This window comes from Nomascus leucogenys, chromosome 5, assembly GCF_006542625.1.
Source record: "Nomascus leucogenys isolate Asia chromosome 5, Asia_NLE_v1, whole genome shotgun sequence".
NCBI classification, from domain to species: domain Eukaryota; kingdom Metazoa; phylum Chordata; class Mammalia; order Primates; family Hylobatidae; genus Nomascus; species Nomascus leucogenys.
This window is the reverse complement of record NC_044385.1, coordinates 44,761,944-44,782,970: the sequence shown is the minus strand read 5'-3', so window position 1 is coordinate 44,782,970 and position 21,027 is coordinate 44,761,944. Positions and strand designations below refer to the sequence as shown.

Sequence of the window (21,027 nt, the reverse complement as noted above, 5' to 3'; positions counted from 1 at the left end):
TTAAGTCCGACGCATTTTCAGATCTGCCACCATTTACCTTAGGACCTGGAGGAAAGCCTGTATCAGTTAGCTAGCTTGAAGGCCTGCTTGGGAAGCAAGATAGAAAAGGATTTTTTTTTCCCCATCCTCTAGCCTCACCCCTTATTTTTCTTTCATAATTCTGGCCAAAGAAAGCAGTCACTCATAATCAGAAGAGAATTTATCATTAAGTTAATTAAGCTGTGTACCTAATTTTGTATTTGTCATCGTGTATTCTTAAAAGAAGACTCCGACATTGTTTAAGTTGTGGACCTTAACAAAACCTGGATAAACTCTAGTAAGTCTTAAAATGTAATTATCAAATGTTTATTTTCACCTAAAATAATAAGATTTCAGAAGGATTGCTCATTCTCATCATCTTAGGTCAAGATCAAATAAGTCTTGGTTAAAAATTATCATTTTCTCTACTAAAACTTGGAGGGAATAAGTGAGGCGCCCGTCAAGAGTCATTTGACAGAGTTTCCTCACCAAAACGAGAAAAAAGTACATGCATGTAAAATGTACTTGAGCCCATACACAAAGCCAGCCTTGCTTTCTTCTCATCTTACGTGGTTTTCTCTTGCTGTCCTTATTTCAATCACCTAAGGACACAAAATCAAACAATAGCATCTAAGAGACTTCAGTCCAGGTCATTTGGGTCTCAGAAAGTTTCCAGGAAGCTCTAGCTCTACACAGGTCTACATAAAATAAATTGGACTAAGAGACATTTTCCTGTACAAGGATCACCCAAACACAGATTCTTGTAGGAAGAGCATCAATCAGAAGAAGTCCAAAGAAATGTTTTCTAAATCCTTCCAGTCCTTCTGGGGAAACCTAAACTTCCTGGCCAGTTGCTTTCCCAACTGCATTCTTTGATGAAGGTATGGTGTGACCTGAATTGCAAATCAGAGTTAATGCTCATTTATAACAAGATCAATCTGAATGGTGGCAGGAAAAACTGCAGTAAAAATTTTAAAACAAATTTTTATACTTTCAATTTTCCAAATCTGTCAGACTGAACTATTTTAGTTACTTGACTAAAGTAATAATTCTGTAAAGTCTAATAAACCTTTTCCCATAACATCTTAAATAATCTTTCTCTGTACTTTTTCTTTTAATTCATTACCGACACACAGCGACAGTAAATACCTAGTGTTCATCATGTGCCCTGACAAACGATGGACTATAATCATTGGATTAATAGAATTTAGAACCAGCCTCAGTGACAGACTGAGACCCTGTCTCAAAAAAATAAATAAATAAATAGAGGATCATTTTTGAAAAGTGAAAATTATTATTTTCAAAAAGAGCACTTTCAGTTATTTTTGCTCAATTTCAACTTGCAGACATATTGCTGAAAGAAATTATAAATGAGACATATGCCTTTGTATTTTTCAATATCTATCTCTGGAGTTTGCAAGTGTAAAGAAAAATCTGAATGGGCTATAAGAATTTTATCTTTATACTTAATATAAATAAAGTCAATCAGGATAACTATTAATAATCCTATAAAATTGAAGATATAAGGAGCATATTAAGGCAGGAAAATACAATAACTAGGTTAATTTACAACAGCCTAAAAACTAGGGCTTGGGCCTAAATTTGGATATGCACCAATTTCAACATTAAAATTTTCTTTACTGTGCTAAAGATCAAATTCATATACTTATCAATGAATATCTCACTGTTCTACTCTATAAAACAAGCATAATATGAGTACCATCATTATATAGAAGAATTAGATTAGTACCTAACATATATATATATATATATATATATATAGAGAGAGAGAGAGAGAGAGAGAGAGAGATTGAGAGAGTAGTACTTAATTGTTCTCTATTACTATTATTGGTCTGTCTTGGGTGCAGCTCTATGCTCAGTGCCTGACAGTCTAGTTTTTCCCATGGGAAAAGCTCAATAAAGGCTAAATATTATTTTTTCCAGGGATATCCTAATGGAAAATTGTCTTTGTAACTTTGAGTGAGAATTTGGGCTTAAGGGAGGTGGCACTGGTCAAACACAAGGTGAACATTTACAGCCTAACTCTTGGTTTTCCAAACTCAAGACTACTTCATAACTTATCTCAAAAATACTACATCATACATGAGACAACAGCAAAGGATAAGATGCCCTCTTTTGGGGAGAGCAATCATTCCCTTTGTCTTTTCTCTTGCTGCCTTCAGGTGCTTTATTAACTTGATGAAGATTAGTGACACTGAGGAATATTGAGGAACCAGGCTCTATTCCACCCCATCCCCTTCATACACACCCCATTCCAAATGCTGTCCTATCACAGCAGATGCCACATCACTTTTGGGGTGGGCTAAGAGATCAAGGTAAGTATGCCATGACCTATGTAGGATTTTGATCTGTGATTTTCATTTCCAGGGAATATAATACATTGATTAAGATTGAAGTTGCCAACCAGGTGCGGTGGCTCACACCTGTGGTCCTGGCACTTTGGGAGGCTGAGGTGGGCGGATCACGAGGTCAGGATATTGAGACCATCCTGGCGAACACGGTGAAACCCTGTATCTACTAAAAATACAAAAAAAATAGGCAGGCGTGGTGGCAGGCCCCTGTAGTCCCAGCTACCCAGGAGGCTGAGGCAGGAGAATCGCTTGAACCCGGGAGGTGGAGCTAGCAGTAAGCCAACAAAGCGAGACTCCATCTCAAAAAAAAAAAAAATTGAAGTTGCCTATGATTGATTCTTAGTTCCAATGACTCTTGGCTCTATGACTTTGGGCAAGTTACTTAACCTCTCTGCCTCACTTTTCTCCTCTGTAAAGTGAGGATTATAGTAATGCCATCATAATAAGGTTATAGTAAGAAGTAAATTAGTTCCTAACATATAATAAGTGCTTAACATATGCTATTATTACTATCATTCCACTTCCTTTTAAAATGCCACTTTTTCAAAAATGCAACTTCCCATCTGTAAAATTAAGCTAAAATCTGCCCAGCTTACCTAAGAAATTTGTTGTTATTATGACATATGATAACATAGAAGCAGTTTGTAAAATGTGAACTGATTGTTTTCCCTGAGTTTTTAAATATTCACATGTATGTATTTCCTATTGGATTTGGACTCTTTGAGGGCAAAAATCCATGTTTTGTTCATGTTTGTGTCCCCCAGGACACTCCAAAGAGCACCTCACTCTCATTAGATATTGAGTAAATATCTACTGAATTAATGAATAAACAAAACTGTCATGGCATTACCTAGTCCAGTGATTTAAACTATATGCTGTAGCCGATGAGTAAATTATAAAGTATTTTCATAAAAATGAAATAGGTTGGAAAACATAAGAGTTTGGAACACAGTAAGATATTGTTTCTTAAAATATTGTTTTGGGTTTGTGTGATATGTATGAGTGTGTGTATGTTTCTGCTCACTAATGATATAAATGTATTTCTCACTGTGTGTCCTGATTATAAATGTTTGAATGTCTATGTTATGGGACAATCTCTGATACTAAGAGGTCCTGGTGTTCCCAATTATGAATGTCCTATACACTGTGACATCTGAATTCATTTGGCTAATTGGACTGCAAAGAGTTTTGGCTAAGCAGACAGTAAATGAAGCCAGAGCTTCTACTCTGTTCTCTCTGTTACAAAATATATTATGATCAGGTTTCTAAAATGCATCTCTTCAATTTTCTGTTTTAACAAACATAAATCAGTGCACAGTATTGAAACTTACTTTGGCAATGTGCCTGAGGGCCATAATCCAGATTATCTCCTTACTGAATAACGCCTATAGATATACATAGTGCAAGGCACTCCAACTGGGGAACCATCAAGCCATCTCTGACTCCCAGACATGTTTTGTCTGTCCTGTACTTCTTAAAATGAAAAACATTTTAGTTTAGATGCCTTTACAGAGGCTCCAGTCTGAGGGCCATAGTTCACTACTACTTCCCAATGTAGAATACTCAGCCTCCTCCACTCATTCCTACTACCAGTTAGCCCTTGCAGGCATTTGAGTTTGAGACCTGCAGTGTAGTGGCAAAACCTTAAGGAGAAATGCCCCCAAGAGAGATGCCAAAAGACACGTCTTTAGGCCACAGTCCAGAAGAAAGCAGAATAGACTGAGAATCCTCTCCTGACTCTGCTCTTAATCAGCAGGGCGGCCTTGATCCATTCTCCTCTCAGCAGTAAAATCGAAGATGTTGAATTACATGATTCTCTTCAGTTCTCAAAACTTTAGTTGTCACTTCCCTCTCTCCTCCAAATGATGTCCATAGGGGAAAACCATAGTCATTTAAGTGCTACAGTTTGCTGTGTCCCAGTTAATCAAGGTTTTGCTGTAGAAATGCATGCATAAATAGTAGCAGCTGTCAAGAGCGACATATAAAGCAACACACAAGACAGAAAAGGAGGTATGCTGGAAAAAATCGGGTGAGCTGATGGATGACATTTAACAGAAGAAAATCTGAACTATTCCTACAATGTTTCTTAGGAGTTGGGATATCTGTTCTTGGTGCTTGATGGGGTTCCGGGTCTTCCAGAAAATAGGACAAATTTCCCAGGTAGGGCATTTTTTTTTTTTTAAGATAACCCAATATCATGAAACCTGTGTTTCCTTGATGCTCTAATAGTAACAAAATAACTGCCATTGATTATTTATCATTTGCCAGGTGCCTTACCTACCTTAAATCTAAATATTTTGTTCTTATTTTGAGGCAGACTTGGAGAGGTTAAGTAACTGGCCCAGGGTTACACAACCATCAGTTAGGATTCAAACCTCCATCTTTCTGATCATGCTTTGGCCACTGTGGCAGCCTAAAGAGGCAATTCCACTGATCAAAGTGAAAGCTGAAGGATATTTAGGTCATTCCTTAGATCTGACCTGCCTTACTAAGTGTGGTCAGTGGAAAATGGTTTGGGCAACTTATGGAAATTGCACTTTGGGAGGCTGAGGCAGGCAGATCACCTGAGGTCAGGAGTTGGAGACCAGCCTGGCCAACATGGTGAAACTCCGTCTCTACTAAAAAACAAACAAACAAAAAATTAGCCGGGCGTGGTGGCACGTGCCTGTAGCTCCAGCTACTCAGGAGGCTGAAGCAGGAGAATCACTTGAACCTGGGAGGCAGAGGTTGCAGTGAGCCGAGATCATGCCACTGCACTCCAGCCTGGGTGACAGAGCGAGACTCCGTCTCAAGAAAAAAAAGAAGAAAGAATCAAATGAGGCACATGGAAGCACATAATAAACACTAAAGCCCTACTTAAAGACTGCATTTTATCAAATCTAAGAAACCATCCATTTTAAGTCACAACATAAGAAAAATATGCTACTAAACAAAGTATGACATACTATCAATCTTAAGATACTCCAAGATTTCTTAAATGTTAATATGTTAAAAAACTTTTATAATTGATGTAACAAATGTTATTATTTGATGGTATATTAGTCTGAGAATATATTTGTCAATTTATTATTCACATATTTTGAGCAACTCTGGCAGGTGAAGACAATACCCATCATGTTTTACGAGGTCTAGCACAGTGCCTGCCAAGTAATAGGTGCTCAGTAAGTATCTGCTAATTGAATGAAAATACCAAAAAACTTTATTTTGGAAGCCATCTTTAGTTTACAGAAAAAATTGCTCTGGTTTCTTTAATGAGCTCACTTAAAAAACACATTTCCATTTGCTAACATTTAACTTATCCTTGGCTTTTCAAGGACATGCTCATAGTATAACAACATTTGCCTTAGTTCATTTTGTGCTGCTATAATAGAATACAGGAGACTGGGTAATTTACAAAGAGCAGAGATTTATTTCTTACAGTTTCTGGGGCCAGGAAGTCCAAGATCAAGGAGCCTACATGTGGTGAGGGCCTTCGTGCTGCACCATCCCATGCAATAAGGCAGGAGGGCAAGAGAGGATAAGAAAGGAAGAGAGAGCAAGGGGGTTGAGGGGGAGGCAAACTCACTTTCATCAAGAGTGCACTCCCATAGTAATGGCATTAATCCGTTCATCGGGGTGGACCCCTTATGGCCTAATCACCTGTTAATGGTACCACCTCTTATTACTGTCAGAATGGCAATTAAAGTTCAACATGAGTTGTGGAGGGGATATTCAAACCATAGCAATGTTATACTGTGACATATATGTTATATATATAAAATATATATAATATTGTATTATATATATAAAATATATATAACACAATCCACAGTTCCTGTATAATAACTCCCATAGCCCTCGACATAGTAAACAAAATCTCTTTCTCTTTCTCTCTCTGTCTCTCTCTCTCTCTGATGTTCTACCTCCCTACTTTCACCTGTCCAAGGCAGGACTCTTATCTGATTGTGGGTCATAAGACCCTCATCCCACAGGGTGTCCTGCCCCATCCCTGGGGGATGAAATGCTGCACAGAGAAGACAAATAGAGTCTAAACAGGCCTTATTGGGTTTAGATCATATACTTTTTGTCCATGAATCACATTTTAACATAGTTGTCCATGCTTCAATCATGCCTACCCAATGAAGTCTTCATACAAGGCCCAAGAGGACAGGGCTTGGGGACCTTCCAGATAGCTGAGTAGGTGGAGGTTCCTGGAGGATGGTGCACCCAGAAAGGGCATGGCAGCTTGGCATCCCTTTCCTTGTATCTTTGTAATATCCTTTATTACAACCCAATAAATCTGTTTCCCTGAGTTCTGTGAGCCACTCCAGCAAATTAATCAACCCAAAGAGGGGATCGTGGGAACCCAAACTTGAAGCTGGTCGATCAGAAGTTTTAGAGGCCCAGACTTGCAACTGGTGTCGTCAAGTGGAGGTGGTAGGTTGGGGGAGCAGTTTTGGGAACTATGTCAGTGGTATCTGACACTATCTCCTGGTAGATAGTTTCAGAACTGGAGGACATGCAGCTGGTGTCCACTGCAGAATTGATTGTTTGTTTGTGGGGGGAAAAGTGCCCATTTGATCACAGAATCCTTTAATTTGTGTTGACTGTTGTGAGAAAATAAGAAAAAGCACTTTGAGTGTGTTTTTCCACACACAGATACACCTACATTACCGTGTCAAGAGTAACTCATGGAAGCATCAGTCCTTTTCATCTGTCATTTTACAAGTAGGAAAAGTTCAGCTTCTCAAGTGGGCTGAAGACTATGATGGGCTGGTTCTGTGATCGACTTCTCTCAGTCTTGAAGAAAACACTGAAAATTTTTATGTGCTAAATAGTTCCCCAAAGTCAGCTGCAAACCAACACTGAAGTGAAAGTCTTCCTAAATCCTGGATAGTCCCATGTTTGGCCCTGAGCCCATTAAGTGTGATTTTATGTTCAAGATCCTTAAAATCTGGATGCTTCTTTTTGTAACTCCATTGTACCTAACAGGGTGCTGGGCCATACAGCATGTAGAACTTGGGGCAAATCCTCTGTGATGGTGATGCAGAAGGCAGTCACCACCCCAGACACAGGTGGAACAAATTCTTCGGGTGCTGAGTCTCCAGAGCACCAAATCACTGCTGCTCACTTGACAACATCTAATTAAAGGTAAGGAACTAGCATTTTCTGAATACTAAACTAAGTGCATGGGTTTTTCATGTATTTATCCATTTGAATGTGAAAGGTTTCATGAGAAGGATTACCATACCCAAAGAGATAAAACTCTGGAATGCAGCTGAGTGTGGGCTAAGCAGTGATTGCCAGTGATCCTCAATATTGCTCTCCATCTTCTATGCTTCTATGCCCTTTAGCTGGGCATGTGGCCACATAGTATAAATATTTTTCAGTCTCTTTCATGTCTTGGACCTGCCACATCCAAGTTTTCTATAATCTACTAGGTGCATACATAGGACTAAGTTGTAGCCATTGTAATTATAAGCAAAAATAATATGTGCAATTTCTGGTATGGATCCTTAAAAGAGAGGGTAGGTGGTATGTCCTTCCAATCCTTTTCCCTTTCTTCTAGTTGGAATATGGAGCTCCAGCAGGTACTTGGACCATGAGTTAACCTTGAGGGTGGAAGACATTCACAATGAAGCAGTAAAATAGAAGAACCCTGAGCTCCAGAGTGCCCTAGCAACCCTAGACTGATTATCTCTAGATTACTTAGAGGTGAGAGAAAAACAAACTACTTAGTTATTATTTTGCCACTGTTATTTTGCTTTTTTCTGTTACGTGCATCCAAACTAACTGGGGTACAACCTACCACCATTAACCACTGGATTTCAGACATTTTTTCTTTTCTTTTTCTTTTTTTCTTTTTTTTTTTTGAGACGGAGTTTTCACACTCTTGTTGCCCAGGCTGGAGTGTAGTGGCGCAATCTCGGCTCGCCTCCCGGGTTCAAGCAATTCTCCTGCCTCAGCCTCCCAAGTGGCTGGGATTACAAGCACACACCACCATGCCCAGCTAATTCTTTTGTGTTTTTAGTAGAGACGGGGTTTCAGCATGTTGGCCAGGCTGGTCTCAAACTCTTGACCTCAGGTGATCCGCCTGCCTCGGCCTCCCAAAGTGCTGGGATTATACGCATGAGCCACCGTGCCCGGACACTTTCAGATATTTATTTACAAAAATATTTACTGGGAATTACATGTTCTTGTGGTCATGGACAAATTTGATAACTTCTCTAAACCTGTGTTTTCTGATCCATAAAATACTAATAAAAACAGGGTAGTTATTAAAATTGCATAAAATAAAGTACATAAAGAGCTTAGCATAATGCCTGGCATATAGTGAGGGTTCAATGAATGTTATCTATTGTTATTTGTTGTCATTGTCCTTCAACATAGCTCAGTCTATTGTGTCTGACTCCAAAGTCAGTGATCACTCCATCTCATCCTGCTATCCAGAGACTGCCTTTCAGGACAGACCCAGCCCAGAGCTGTGGACCCCTGACTCTGTTACCAGTGAACTCCCTAGTACAGCTATCCCTTCATTTGGGTGTAATTCTCTTTCTTTGATCTACTTGCATGATCTCAATACAGTCTAGAATATTTTAAGCCATTAAAGGTGATACAGAGCTTAAAGCATAATGTCAGTGTTATGACACAGTGGTTCTGAGACTATTAGCTTCAATATGGCCAAATGAGAGAGTCTGACTTATTTTCCATTTGTGCTAAAAGTAAACTTAGGTAATAAGTGGGGGTATTTTTATTTTATTATTCTATCTTTTTACTTTCTATTAGGGAAATTTTCAAACATATTCAAAAGTAAGGGAAAATCATATAACGGACTTCTTTGTATGTATCACTCAGCATCAATACTTACCAAGTTGGTCCATTTCTCCATCATCCGGGAAAGACATTGGTGTTGATGCTGACATCCCTATCAAGGACAACAACTACCATGGCTCTCAGTGCCTTGGTGTAACCTGGGATGTGTGGCCTTCTGGCCAGGCATCTGTGATTTCATATTGTTGGAGCATTCGTTATAACCCTGGGGTTGCAGCTCTCTGTAAGTTTGCTGTGGCCTGACCAAGAAAGAAGGCATATGCAGATTTCTACAGAAATTATAATTCCATTAAAGAATTTGAGATGAGGAAAGCTAATATCTCTCAGAGTACAAAGTGATTTTGGAACATAAAGCATTTCTTTGGGTTGAATTACATAGAAGTTTGTCACTATACCTGTGTTCCTGAACTATCTGTGAATCATGAATATGCGGGCTAAGAAATTGTTTATCTTAATAAATAATTAACAAACACTTTGAACGGTTAAAAAAAAAAAAGTCACGGTCAGTCTTTTTCCATATGTATAGACCCCTAACTACTGCCATTAAGCAAATTCCAGACTTCATAATTTGGGGGGAGTTAACTGTGAGATTTCATCTGTACTAGAATCGGGGCAAAGTACCATTCCACCTGCTTGCTGAGAGGCCAAAGCTATTCCCTAACCAGTTTCTCTTCAGGAGACTGTCAAAGGAAACTGCATACCTTCCCATTTCCTTTTTTCCCAGTAAAAACAATACATCATTCATTCAGCTTCTTGTCCTCACCTCACCTCCCACCTTCACCCACCCTAGACCCACAAAACTTGCCTCATTTTCAAGTACTAGTTGTAATCTTAGGCCTTGCTGCCCAACAGGTCTCAAAATCAGCATGGAAGTAATGTAATCATCCAACTAGTTCACCTTGCCCACTGCCCAGATAAGAGCCGATTTATCAAGACAGGGGAATTGCAATAGAGAAAGAGTGTAATTCACACAGAGCCAGCTGAACGGGAGATCAGAGTTTTATTACTCGATTCAGTCTCCCTGGAAATTTCAGACACTAGGGTTTTTTTAAAGGATGATTTGGCACGTAGCAGGGCCAGGGAGTGGGGAGTGCTGATTGATTGGGTCAGAGATGGAATCATAGGGGGTCAAAGTGGGTTCTTCTTGCTGTCTTCTGTTCCTGGGAGGCACTGCAGAACTGGTTGCGCCAGATTACCAGTCTGGGTGGCGCCAGCTGGTGCCTCAGAATGCAAGGTCTGAAAAACATCTCAGACCAATCTTAGGTTTTACAATAATGATGTTACCCCAAGGAGCAACCGGGGAGGTTCAGAACTTGCAGCCTCCGGCTACAGGACTCCTAAACCTACATTTCCAACCTTGCAGCTAATTTATTAGTCCTACATGGGCAGTCTGGTTTCAGGCAAGAAGGGCTGTTATCATCTTTGTTTCAAGGTTAAACTAAGTTCCTCCCAAACTTAGTTCAGCCTGTGCCCAACAATGAACAAGGGCAGCTTGAAGGTTAGAAGCAAAATGGAGTCATTAACTCAGATTTGTCACTGTCATAATTTTCTCACTGTTATAATTTTTGCAAAGGCAGTTTCATTAAGTTTTGCCAAAATAGGAGAAATGTATGGACTACTAAAGCTGGAGGGAGTTATAAAGGGTAGACTATCCCTTTCAATTTAAAGATAAGAAAATCAAGACAGAAAAATGAAAAAATTGATTCACATTTCAGCTTTCTAAAATGCAGATCTAATTATGTGACTCAGTTGCTTAAAACTATTCAAGGGTTTCCTGTCACCCTCAGTCAAAGGTAGTCAGCATAATGGACTCTGCATTCTAGGACCAACTAATTTCCCTCAAGACTCAGCCCTCAGCCTTCACCACTTCCCCCTTCCCAACCTCTTTCTAAGTCCAGACAAAGAGGTTTGTTGTGATCCCCCACCTGGCCAATCCCAGCCTGCCCTTCAGATCCCTAAATGGATAGCACGTCCCAGGAAACCATCTAATTTCTCAAAACCACGTTTGATATCATTTTATGAGGTCCCGTAGAACAGTCTACATCTTCTAACATAGCACTTACAACATGCTACACTGAAATTGCCTGTTTACATGTACGACTTCCCACACCAGACTGTAAGCTCCATGATGGCAGAGCCATATTTGGTACCTAACTCCATGCCTGATACAGGGTAGATGCCTGATAAAGATGTGCCCAATGAGGCTGGGCATGGTGGCTCACTCCTGTAATCTCAGCACTTTGGGAGGCCAAGGCAGGTGGATCACGAGGTCAGGAGTTGAAGACCAGCCTGGCCAACATGGTGAAACCCCATCTCTAATAAAATACAAATAATTAGCCGGGCGTGGTGGCAGGCGCCTGTAATCCCAGCTACTCAGGAGGCTAAGGCAGAGAATTGATTGAACCTGGAAGGCAGAGGTTGCAGTGAACTAAGATTGCACCACTGCACTCCAGCCTGGGTGACAGAGCTAGACTCCGTCTCAAAAAACAAAACAAAACAAAAAAAAGATGTGTCGAATGAATGAATAACTACTGCCACTGGGCAGAGTCAGTCAACAACCTATGAAAAGATGTTCTACGCTGTTTAGCACCCAGTGAAGGTTAGTTAGCCTTTGTACTTATTACTGATTAAGGTCACAGAGCTACATATAGGAGACTGGTTTTCTGACCAGTCTGGGTCAGAGTTCTCAGCATTCCATTACACTGCTTAATATGAATTCAGCCAATGAAGTTGTCACTTACTGCTACTTTCCATTTCTACTGTATTAAAGTAGACAAACAGATTTGTAGCCTATTGAAATTATTTTAGTTGAAAACTTTGACTTTATTTTTGATCCGAGTAGGAGACTGACAAACTCCAGACCATTTTTCTGAAAGACTTACAGATCATCATTTTTTAAAATTCCCTTTGGGCCATATTTTATTTATGAATAACAGAGTATGACTGTTTCATCTTTGCCTCTGAAATCTCTATGCCCATGTGGTACAGACTATAGGGAACCATGTGTTGGTGAAAAATAAGAAGTTTTCAAAAGAAGGCAGAAGATTGCAAATTACAAAAAGGAAATGTCCAAGTGGTGGTAAGTATGTCTTAAGCTCATGGTACGAAGATAATGATAGCAGTGCTTTTCTAACGCCTTTACAGCCGTGGTCACAAGATTGGAGAGCATAGTGGTGTTGGTTTTCAATTCCATAAGGATTTACTGAGTATTACCATGAGGCCAGTTCCCTTGTCCTCAATCTATCTTAACTTTCAATGGGAAGCAATGATAGGAGGAAAAAAATAGCAAAGACCTATTAAATAATTCAGTAAAACTTAAGTCAACACAAACCCCATTTACTAGAACTTTCTCAGTGTGGTAGTTAAGAACATGGGCTTTGGAGATGGACAGACCCAGACTTCCAGCCTGGATATTTGAATTTGAGCGAAATACATAACTTTTCTGAGTCTCAGTTTCTCATTCGTTCATTGAGGTACTACCCTACTGATTGGCTGTACATATTAAATTAGCTAGAGTAGCTATAGTGTACATTTATTCTTTTATCAACCAAGAAGAGTGGTCCCTTTTTCTGGGAAATTCTCTCCTGTGGTTGGGTTAAAGCTGCCATAGCCCAGGGTACCTGTAACCAAGCTAGATCAACCACGGCTTTTTCACAGGACTTTTCCATTTAAAACCAGAAACAGCAAGTCTGAGTCCGTCCTTCTCTAGAGCAAAGATGACACACAGAGGTTGAAGGAGCCATTCTTTCTGACATGTGGAGATAAGTGATCTGAGAGAACAATGCTGCTGACGAGGGAGAAGTAAATTTGAGAGAGGAAGATAGGTATATAGGAAAAATAGTGTTTATACTCTAGAAATTCAGGAGACCCAGATGCACTCCCACCCTTTGTACAATTACAAGATCTGCCTTTTTCAATTTAGTTAATTCAGATTGCATCTCTGTCACTTGTAATCAAAGGAATCCTGCCTAATACAGTACTTAACACAATGCCTGCATCACTGTAGCTCAATACACTACAGTTATTATGATTTCCTCACATAATTGGATTAGCACTTCCATCCCTACTTCTCTATAACACACAAAAACTTAAGATGCCTAAATAAAAGCTTACATTATAAATGTAGCAAAAATAATAAGCATCATGCTACCACTTAGAATCCTTACATATTCAACTAAACCTCCTATACTTTTTTTCTGGCTATAACTAACATTTATGCTGTATTCTATATTGTACAGAGAACATTTTTTAAGCAAAACATTGTCCAGTAGAAATATAATGTGAGCCATATATGTAATATTTTAATTTCCAGCAGCCAAAATAAATTTTTACAAGTGAATTTAAAAAATAAACAAGTGAATTAATTTTAATAACACTTTATTTAACTCAATGGGTACAATGTATTGCCATTTCAACATGTAATCAATAAGATATTTTATATATTTTTCCACCTAAGTGTTCAAAATCTACTGTGTGTTTTATACTTACAGCACATCTCAGTTGGACTAGCCACATTTCAAATGCTCAATAGCCACTTATAGCCAGTGGCTACTACATCAGACAGTACAGATATAAAATGCTGTAGTCAATCTTCACAACAATTTTAAGAAGATTGAAGCTTTTGTAATTACAGATGATAAAATTGAACTCAAAAAAATTAAGTGACTTTCTTTTTCATAGTCAACAACTGATCAGTGCCAAGCCCAGGAGCAAACCTTGGCCTTTGCCCTCTACATTTTCTGGTTCTTATTTATGTTACCCACACAATAAAAACTGATGTTCAACATGATACTGAAATACAGCCAAATCAAACAAATACATAAATAATGACATGACTTCACCTATAAAATGAAAAGACTGGATTGGTGGGCAATAGGTACAAGGATTTATCGTCTATATTTTCTGTTATAGTTCACAAATCAGGTTTCAAGAGAAAAATGGGTATTGCTGATATGTCTTAACCATTATCATTTTCTCTGAACCTTTTCACAAAGTCCTTTCATTGCTTTTTCTTTGTAGCAACAAATGAATTCCTTGTTTTGATGCAAATTAACCATGCAAATTAACAAGAAACTTGTTTTTTAGTTAAGATAACTGAGTGAAAGTGCTTAGCACAATGCCTGGAACATAGCAATTTATGTTGATTTCCTTTGCATCATAGGGTAAACATGTTTTCAAGGAAAATTTAATACCTAGGAAAATACACTAATAGAACACAAGTTTGATTCTAAATGAAAATTATATTCTTAAAAACAATCTGCCTCTGTATGTGCACAGACAAAACAATGCCTCTGTACGTGCATATCTGCTCCTATATGTGCACAGAACAACATATTAACAATAATTAGCTCTTGATAATGGTATTAGAAATGACTTAAAGTAGATGTTTATTTTTGTATGTTATGAAAAAATGTTTGCAAAAATGGGTGCAAACATTCATCCCACTCACCCTCACTTGCTGCCATCCATATCACAATGCAATATTATTTTATATTTCTTCTCACCAAGAGGTAGAGTACACTTCTTCACTCCTTGAATCTGGGCTGGCCTTGTGACTTGCTTTGTACAATAGAGGGTGTTGGGGAGTGAGTGTCTGTGTCCCTCCAAAATTCCTATGTTGAAGGCCTAACTCCCAATGTGGTAGTATTTGGAGATGGGGGTCTTTGGAAGATGATTACGTTTAAATGAGGCTATGTGGGTAGGGACCCCATCATGGGATTAGTGTCCTTATAAGGAAAAGAAGAAACACCAGAGCATGTGCTCACTGTCTCTCTCGCTCTCTCTCTCACACACCCCATCTACCCCCATGTGTGGACTCAATGAGAAGGTAGCCAGCAGCCTTCTGCAAGCCAGGATAAGGGTCCTCACTAGCAACTGAATCTTCCAGCACCTTTATCTTGACCTTCCCAGCCACCAGAACGGTGAGATATAAGTGTGTGTTGTTTACGCTATCCAGTCTATGATGTTCTGTTACAGCAGCCTGAGCTGACTGAGGCAGAGGGGAAGTACTGTTTTACCAGCTCCAGACACAGGCCCAAGAGCACTGCAGATTTCTGCTTGCTCTCTTGGCTCCTCTTCTCCTTCTCCAGGAGAACAAGCCCAAGCTAGTCTGCTGTAGCATGGGAGGCCACATGGAGGAGCTGATCCTGACATCCCAGCTGATGCCTCATACATTTGAGTGTGCCCCAGTGACAATAGCTGAGGTTGGCCCAGACTGGAAGAACTGCCCTCTGAGCCCATTTAAATTACTGCCAGCAGAATTGTGACCTGAATGTATGCTGTCTTAAGCCACTAATTTTGGGGGTGGTTATCTCAACACAGTGTAAAGTAATAAAAAAATAAAAATAAAAAAACTGGCTGGGTCTAATGGCTCACACCTATATTCCCAGTACTTTGGGAAGCCAAGGCAGGAGGATCACTTGAGCCCAGGAGTTTGAGACTAGGCTAGGCAACATGATGAGACCCCATCTCTACAAAAAAATTAAAGAAAATAGCCAGGCATGATGGTGTGCGCCTGTGGTCCCAGCCACTCAGGAAACTGAGGCAGGAGGATTGCTTGAGCCCAGGAAGTTGAAGCTGTAATGAGCCATGTTCATGCCACTGCACCCCAGCCTAGGCAATACACCAAGACACTGTCTCAGGAAAAAAAAAAAAGTTTGGGGTGGCTTATTATGTAGCAAAACCTAAATTAATACATATGTGTTTTCCAGAGTTTCTACAATGAAAAGCATAATAACATTCATTAAAAAAAAAACAACAAACAAAAAAAACCAGGCCGGGTGCGGTAGCTCATGCCTGTAATCCCAGCACTTTGGGAGGCCAAGGTGGGTGGATCATCTGAGGTCAAGCGTTCAAGACCAGCCTGGCCAACATGGTGAAACCCCGTCTCTACTAAAAATACAAATAATTAGCCAAGCGTGGTGGCAGGTACCTGTAATCCCAGCTACTCGAGAGGCTGAGGCAGGAAAATTCCTTGAACCTGGGAGGCAGAGGTTGCAGTGAATTGAGATTGCGCCATTGCACTCCAGCCTGGGCAACAAGAGTGAAACTCCATCTCAAAAAATAAAAAGTAAATAAAAAATAAAAATCTTTGTAAAGGAGTCAGAAAGAAAGGAAGAACGAAGGAAAGGGAGTGAAGGCGGGAAAAAAGTGACAATGGTGGGAGGGAGAGAGGAAAGTAGGAACAAAAGAAGAAACGCAAAAACAGATCTGGGTGCAAAAACACAGATCTGGGTACAAATCCTCACTCCACCATCCACTAGTTGTGTTAGTCAAGTTATCCAAAGCTTTTCTATCAAACTTTTCATATCAAACTTTTCTAATATTGCTTACCTCGTATAATTGCTTTATGAATGAAAGGTGATATTTTACAGCACCCAGCAGAGTATCTGACCCTTAACAGCCACTCAGTACATCTCATACCCCTTCCTCACCTTCTCCTTTTTTCTACACCCAGCAAAACCTGGATTTTTATGGCTCAGCTTTATCCCACTCAAGTATGCAGGGATATAGTTCACATTTTAAATTCATTTTAATCTCCTTTCCCAGGCAGAACAGGCTAAGTGACTCAAAATCCATTGAATTAGGTCCTTCTGCACCTTTAGCTTTGGAGAAAATGTTAAATAATAGGAATGCTATGGATTCATTACTAACTTTTCCTTGAATATTTTATTATGAAAATTTCAAACATACCAAAAAAGCTGAAAGAATTTCACATGATGAATATCTACATATCTAATGTATAAATTCAATAATTTGGCTAGGCACGATGGTTCACATCTGTATTCCCAGCAGTTTGGGAGGCCAAGGTGGGTGGATCACTTGAGGTCAGGAGTTCGAGACCAGCCTGGTCAACATAGTGAAACCCCATCTCTAATAAAAATACAAAAATTAGCCAGGTGTGGTGGCATATGCCTGTAATTCCAGCTACTCATGAGGCTGAGGCAAGAGAATCGCTTGAACCCAGGAGGCAGAGGTTGCTGTGAGCCAAGATACTGCCCTGTGCTCCAGCCTGGGTGACGAAGTAAGACTCCATCTCAAAAAAAAAAAAAAATTTCAATAATTTGAAACATTTTGCAAGTTTGCTTTATCTAGATATTTGGGATTTTATTGTTTTTGCTGAACTTTTAAAGAACGAATTGAGATATTTTACTTCACCTCTTAATTTTTCATGATGCATTCCCTAATAGGGACGTTTTCCTACACAACACAAAATTAATAATTCCTTACTGTCATCTAATATCCAATCTATGTCTAAGTATCTCCAATTGTCTCCGAAAATGTCTTTGCCAATAGCTGACTTTTTAATAATAGCTAACATTTAGATAGTCATGATGCTTACAACAATACTCTAAGGTGGATATTATTATTATCATACTATAGTTAAAGAAATTAAGTTCAAATGCTAACTGCCCTGCAGCACCATAGGAAAGGTAATAATTTAAAAATAAACAACAACAAAAAATGCTAACTGCCTTGCCAAAGATCACATAGATAGTTTGTGGAAAAGTTATTATTTAAGTTTATTTAAGTGTTTAAATGTTTTTCAATAGATCAGGCTGATATGTGAACAAATGCATTTAAATTTTTTAAAAATCAATATACTCTAAAACAATAAAGCTTTCAGAAGAAAACCTACATAAAGTAATATCATCACAATATTGATGCAAACAGAATTCTTAAACAGTACTCAAAAAGTAGGAACTGTGAAGCAAATCAATAAAGTAGACTGCATTAAAGAATTTTGGTTCATCCAAAGACATCATTAAGAAAGTGAAAATATAAACTGCATTGACAGAAGATTTTTGCAATACATACATTCAAAGGACTCAACATAAATCTATAAGAAAATCTACAAATCAGTATGAAAAAGGCAGACAACCCAACTGAAAATTTGGCAATCTGCCGGCACCTTTATCTTGACTTTCCCAGCCACCATAACTGTAAGATATATGTGTGTTGTTTCAACATACAATGCTCAAACAGAAGCAGTGGCTCACTGCCAGTAATCCCAGCACTTTAGGAGGCCGAGGCGGGTGGATCACTTGAGGTCAGGAGTTGGAGACCAGCCTAGCCAACATGGTGAAACCCCATCTCTACTAAAACTACAAAAATTAGCTGGATGTGGCAGTGGGAGCCTATAATCCCAGCTACTCAGGAGCCTGAGGCAGGAGATTTGCTTGAACCCAAAAGGTGGAGGTTAGAGTGAGCCCAGATCATGCCACTGCACCTCAGCCTGGGCAACAGAGTGAAACTCTGTCTCAAAAAAAAAAAAAAAAAACAACAACAACACAATGCTTTTGGGCCTATGTTTGGTACTGGTACAATAGCACTTCCCCTCTGCCTTAGTAAGCTCAGGCTGCTGTAACAAAACAGCATAGACCGGATAGCTTAAACAATACATATTTGTATTTTATGGTTCTGGTGGCTGGGAAAGTCAAGATAAAGGTGCTGGTCATAATGAGGCCTCTCACAAAAGACTACATACAAATACCCAATAAACTTATGACTAGGTGCTTAACCTCATAGTCATCATAAAAATTCAAATGCAAACCACAGTGACAGATACACTAACTAGAATGGCTAAAATTTAAATGACTGGCCTGGTGCGGTGGCTCACATCTGTAATCTCAGCACTTTGGGTGGCCAAGGCGGGTGGATCAGAGGTCAGGAGATCAAGACCAGCCTGGCCAACACGGCGAAACCCCGTCTCTACTAAAAATACAAAAGATTAACCAGGCATGGTGGCACGCGCCTGTAGACCCAGCTACTTGGGAGGCTGAGGCAGGAGAATCGCTTGAACCTGGAAAGTGGAGGTTGCAGTGAGCCAAGATCGTGCCACTGCACTCCAGCCTAGGTGACAGAGCGAGACTCCGTCTCGGGGAAAAAAAACAAAATTTAAATGACTGACAGTATCAAATGTTGGTAAAGATATGGAATAACTAGAAATCTCACACCCTGCTGAGAGGAGTAAAACTTGGTACAACCACTTAGTAAAACTGCTTGGCAGTATCTATTAAAGCTCAATATGCAAATGCCATGTGACCCAGTAATTTTCAACATATATAACCAACAGAAATATGTATATAACCAACAGAAATATGTTCACATGGGCATCAAAAGACACATATGGGAATATTCATAGTAGTACTTTTCATAGCAGACCCAAACTGGAAATATCTGCCAAAATGAAAAAACTAAATTAGTATATTCACTCAATGGAATACTATATAGGAATGAGAAAGAATGAACTACAACTACCACACAATAGGTCTCGCAAACATAAATTTGGGCAAAATAAATGAGAGCAAAAGATCATATACTAAATGATTCCATTTATACGAAATTCAGAAATGAACAAAACGAATCTACAGTGTAAAACATTGGGTCATTAGTTATTCTTAGTAGAGGTTGGAGGGTTGGCAGGAACTAGAAAGGGGCTTCTGGGTTGCTAGTAACCTCCTATTACTTGATTTGGATGCTAATTACACGGTGTATTCACTTTATAAATGCTTTATAAAGTACTTTTCTGTGTACTTAAAATTTTGCCTACAAATTCAGTGTTCTTTGGGCATATGCACACTCACAAAACATTATGTAGGATTCTGAAACCGATGTTTAGCAGTTCATCTCCTAAGAATTCTGACTAAATATGCCCATTTGTGCAATGTTCTTACTTTCATATGCTGCCAATCTGCTTTTTCCCAATGTTGCCATTAGTTATAAATTTTTCATGTTAAGAGTTAAGCTTCTCTGTATTGCTTTTCTTTCAAACCTTTTAAAACTTTCTTATGAATTCAGAGAAAACAGCAACAAATTTTAGAAAATAAAAACAGAATGAATTAAGCTAAATCCTAACCTGGCAAGCTGAGTTACAGTATAGAATCCCCTAAGGACTCAGGATTTGACGGCAATGTAGACAGGTGAAGGCAATACTAAGACAGACCACCAGATCCCCTTCCTCGGACAATACAGATGGGCAGTTGCCATTCCCCAACCCCAACAGAAGACTAGCGATTTATTCTCTGGAGAGGGCAACAAGAGGTTCAATGGACAAGGGAACACCAGGCAGAGTATAAGGCTGAGTACTGCACTGAAAACAGCATTCAAATAAGCATTTACATTCTCAATGCTAAGACCCCCAGTGTTCTTCCCAGCACTTCATGTGATGTAATGGCACCCATTTAAAAGAAATTAGGCCAGGCACAGTGGCTCATGCCTGTAATCTCAACACTTTGGGAGGCCGAGGCAAGCAGACTGTTGGAGCCCAGGAGTTCGAGACCAGCCTGGGCAACATGGTGAAACCCCGTCTCTACAAAAAATACAAAAATCAGCCAGGTATGGTAGCATGTACCTATGGTCCCAGCTACTTGGGAGGATGAGGCAGGATCACTGGAGCCCAGGAGGTCACGGCTGCAGTGAGCCCTGATTGTGCACCACTGCACTCCATCCTGGGCAACAGGCTAAGACCATGCCTCAAAAAAATAAATAAATGAAAGATATTAAATGGCAAAGTAAATGGAGGTAGGTAGATGGGGGAGTGATTGTCCTTCATTCAATCTCTTGAAGCTTAATAAAATGGACCTAGTCTCCAAAGTCTAAAAAGATAAAATAAATGAAAGGAAATACATTGTAATAGGAATAAATAACCACTACTCAAGAGGTACTGAGGAAGGACTTTTAAAGAAGGAGGTAAGGAAGTGAGGCCAAAATGAACTACAACAGCATCTTATTACTCCACTGACTGATGAACTTTTAAGTATCCGTTTTAAAAAATCTTCTATATAAGCTCATTATCCCCTCAATGTTTTTACGTTGTCACTACTTC

General features: G+C 39.3%; 1 protein-coding gene across 4 annotated transcripts in view; it reads right to left on the bottom strand.

Moving 5' to 3' along the window:
- The window catches only part of DNAJC6 (DnaJ heat shock protein family (Hsp40) member C6), a 161,813-nt gene that overhangs the window by 107,626 nt on the left and 33,160 nt on the right, over positions 1–21,027 (bottom strand). The gene's annotated exons all lie outside the window — the stretch shown is intronic.